Below are 4,591 nucleotides of genomic sequence, written 5' to 3' on the forward strand. Positions count from 1 at the left end.
CACGTGTCAAAGATTTTATTCAACTTGTTAACTAATAAAGGAACCAGGGAATTCCCTGGCAGTCCAGTGGTTAGGACTCATTAGGACTTGCGCTTTCACTGCCATTGCTTGGGTTCAATCCATGAGCCAGCAACTAAGATGCCACAAGCAGCACAGCGCGGCCAAAAAAAAAAGGAACCAGAAGATATTAAAATCAGTTCAAAGAGCAAATGAGAAACTGGCCTGACAAAGGCAGACTAATTGATTTCTGTCTTAGGTATAAAATTGGGTAACTCTCCAGCAGAGCCACACACCACGAGCTATAGGGTTCTTTTCACTGGTTAGAAATTATTCGCATCTCTGCAGGATGAAGAAAGTCGATCTTCATTATTTGCGGAGTCCTTATCTGCGAAATTCTGCTCACTAAAACTTATTTGTAACCCCCAGATTAATACTCACTACGCTTTTGTGGTCATTCGAGAACATGCACAGAGCAGCGAAAAATTTGAGTTGCTTGATGTGCATGCTCCCAGCTGAGGTCAAACAAAATGACACTCTGCCTTCTTCTTGAAGCTCTCACATTGTCAACAAGTGTCTTTTTTTGTGGTCTATTGAGTGCCATGTTTTTTACATTTTTGTGGTTTTCTGTTGGTGATTTCACTGTTTAAAATGGCATAGTGCTGAAGTGCTGTCTAGTGTTCCTATTGCAAGCGGGCGGTGGCGTGCCTTGCGTGTGGTGTGTATTAGATACGCTTTGTTCAGGCATGAGTTATAGTGCTATCAGCCATGAGTTCAATGCTAATGAATAAACACTATATATGTATATATTAAATAAGGTATTTCAAACAGAAACACACGTAAAATAAGGTTCTATATTGCTCAGTTAATGAAAATGTGACCAGAAGCTCTCAGGAACTTAACATTGTATTTCCCATAGAAGCAGCAATATTTGCTAATTCAGTGTTCATGGCGACTTTATAGAACACTACTGGGATTAATGAGACTCAGCTGTATCTATAAGTTAATCTCCGAAGAATTATAAAAGAGGCCTGGAAATAGAAAGTCAAACCAGCACTGGGCGGCGAGAACATGTGGTAACCCTTTCCCTTATTTCCAAATTTCAGATAATATTTCTAGTAATATTTAATTAGCTTTGTAAAATGCCTTCACACCACTAGAGTTCTCTGCTCTTTTCTGAAACTGTGAAACACAAAGCAGGACATATTTCTCCACTAATATTTTGATCAGTACCATGTGGAGTGCCTTTTCCCCCTTCTAACTCCAGAAATGCATTGTCTTCCAACATATAAAATGCAGTCTCCTCTGCTTTAAACATCATCACTTTAAATTCATATTTAAGCTGTTATTCACTGACTCTTAAATCCCTTTCTGCTATTCCTACTCTTTGGAAAACTTATATTTCAGTTATACAGTTATTATATCATATTTTGGTCTCAACCCAAATATAAGATGGCAAATCAAACTCTTACAGTTCCTTAGATTTGTTTGCTTTTGGAAGTTTAGAGAACCTTATTTAGGAAGTATTGTTTAGGATAAGAGCCATTTAGCTAACTTAAAAAATTTGCTATATACCATCAGAAGACATTTCATCAAGTTCTGTCACTCACTAGTTGTGTGATCACAGGTAAATCATGTCACCACTCTGTGCCTCGGTTTCCTTATGTCTGTCTCTCAACTATAAAATGAGGTTGAGAACAACCTAACTTGCTTACCTCTCAGTATTATTTTAGTGGCCAGGTACAAGTGCATAAGGCAAACAATGTCTAACCTAGTCTCAGGGATCAGGAAGTAACATTTGAGCTGAAACTTGAAGAAAATAAGGGGAAAGAAGGGATAGCTTGTGAGAAGTCTCATCTGGAAGACAGAGTGTGACACAAATCCTCACACTGTAAATCCAGTGTGACTGAAGGGTCGAGGAGGCCTATGGTGAGGCTGGATTGAGATGTGGGTTTTGTAACCGTCTTCTTTACACTAATTGTGAATATTCTTCAAGCCATTCTTCTGTTAAACAATTGAAAATAATCACATGTTTATTTACTTAATAAATCCCCTTTCAGGTGAACATTTCCCTGCTTATTTTGCTCCACATTAAAACTGTGATATTAATCTGACGGATCTTAATCTAGCTTTTCCAGTTCCCAGCTACAGTCATCAATTCTTGCCTAAAGTTGAAGAATTGTGTATCTTTCGCTAAACAAGAGTAAGAAGATGTAAAAAGTAAACAAGAATACCACTGACATCTCCTGCGATATTATAGGATTCCAACTGAATTTTAAGAGGACTTCCTAGTGACATAGTACAGGTTTTGATCCTATTTTAGTTGATGTGTCAAATTACAAGCACACGTAATCCCAAAAGACATCTTAGCAGGCAGAAACTGGCCAACCCATTTTAGAAAGCAAGGTTTTACCTCAAATTCAGTAATCTGGGTGCACAAACATACGCTGCACTGCCATGAACTGGATTACGAGGGAAAATCTAAGGCTTCAGAAACAGTTTTCAATCAAAAATTAGGAAGTTGTGTTGCCCTGTGAAAGGTGAGCTTGTGCCTGCAACTTAAAAACAAAACTGTTTAAACATCTGGCCTCACAACATAAGCATACAACTCTTTTAAAGACATATTGGCATAAATCAAGCTGGAGAAATTGGACCTGTAGTTAGAAAACACTTCTATTTAAAAATGGCTCCTTCTAAGGGAAATCTGAAAGAAAAAAAGAAAGCTTTCATCAGAAGCATGAAACACTTCATTATTTCAAAATCTAACCAAACCTATTTTAAATAGGAGTCATTTAAAGCAGCTTGTGCTTACTCTGAATGTCTTTAGACTATAAACTAATTCCTACAGTGTTTAACAAAGAAAGGCATACTGTTAACTGTGATGAATATGCTAATAACATTTGAGGGAAGGAAGATTATACAACCACATCTTATCACATCACCTGATTTTGTTAGAAAAATATTCTTCATGTGTTATCAGCATCTTATATTAAGTGTTTTTAAAATGGGTCATATATAGGAGCAATGCCAGTTTAAGATCTAAAATGCTGGGCTTCCCTGGTGGCGCAGTGGTTGAGAATCTGCCTGCCAATGCAGGGGACACGGGTTCGAGCCCTGGTCTGGGAAGATCCCACATGCCATGGAGCAACTAGGCCCGTGAGCCACACCCACTGAGCCTGCGCGTCTGGAGCCTGTGCTCCTCAACAAGAGAGGCCGCGATGGTGAGAGGCCCGCGCACCGCGATGAAGAGTGGCCCCCGCTTGCCGCAACTGGAGAAAGCCCTCGCACAGAAACGAAGACCCAACACAGCCATAAATAAATAAATTTAAAAAAAAAAAAAAAAAAAAAGATCTAAAATGCTAGCTCTAATTGTAAAATATGAATTTCAGTTGTAAGCTGTGACTATTTTATGACCAAGTGTTCATGACTCTGAAATAACTATATCTATTTTAATTTGAAGTGATTTATTTTATAAGGAAATAACAGCAAACTTTCAATTCAGGGACATAAAATGTTTAGTAGTACCATATAAATTAAAAGGCATAGTATATAGTAGCTTTTTTATGGCTATGTTCTATCTACATCCAAAAAGCTTAAAATATTTTACCATAAAGGTCACATTATACTATTCGGCTATTGCAATTAAAAAAATGGAAAATAAAATGGCATGTTATTCTACAGAGGCAAATATACCAGTTCCACAAATGAACATATTAATTGCTCATCGCACTTAGCTCTGAGCCTCCTGTCAGCCAAAGCAGGAAGAAAAATACAAGTTATATAATTCTTACCATATGAGCAAAAGAAGCATACTATTTCTTCAGGCAATCTTTTCCTGATACTACATTCTAAAAGGAAGTGGAATTAACATTTATTTTGTATCTTATATGTGCTGGGGAATTTATAAACATGATATGATTTTTATCCTCTCAGTGAACATCATAATAATCTATTTTCCATTCTATGAAATGTAAGTTCAAATATAGGACTGCTTAGTTTCAAGGTTTATGCTTTTTTGCACATCTCCCAAATTCTTTGCACAGAGCACTTTAAACCCTGCAATGGATCAGGATACATCTTAAGGACTTTCCTAGCAACTCAGAACCATTCTTCGTATGGTCATTTCTTCTATTTAACCTCTATAGAAATGAAGGACATACATTTTTCAAATGACTTAGTAAGGTTCTGTTCTGAGCAAGATAGCACAATTCACTCTATTTCATCCACTGAATACCACTATGAAATCTAGACAGAATACATGGAACAGCTATTTTAGGACTCTTGAAAAGTAAATCATAGCAGATAGATTGGAGAAGAAGATCAGAATTGAAGTATCACTGAACTGGTGGTGACTTTCCAATTTTTATCCCTCTAATATTCCCTAACCTGAACTGAAGGCAGCCCCAAACCCAGAAGTGTGATCAAAATTTGTAGCCTGAACCTGACCAGGTCAATTACCCACTAAAACAAAAATATCAACATTCTCCATAGGATTTCAAGAAGACCCTATAATATTCAAAATATCCACAGCACAATCCAAAATTACTCAGCATCGAAAGAACCAGTAAAGTCTTGACTCACATTGGAAAAGGCA

Source organism: Balaenoptera ricei, chromosome 4 (genome assembly GCF_028023285.1).
Source record: "Balaenoptera ricei isolate mBalRic1 chromosome 4, mBalRic1.hap2, whole genome shotgun sequence".
NCBI classification, from domain to species: Eukaryota; Metazoa; Chordata; class Mammalia; order Artiodactyla; family Balaenopteridae; genus Balaenoptera; species Balaenoptera ricei.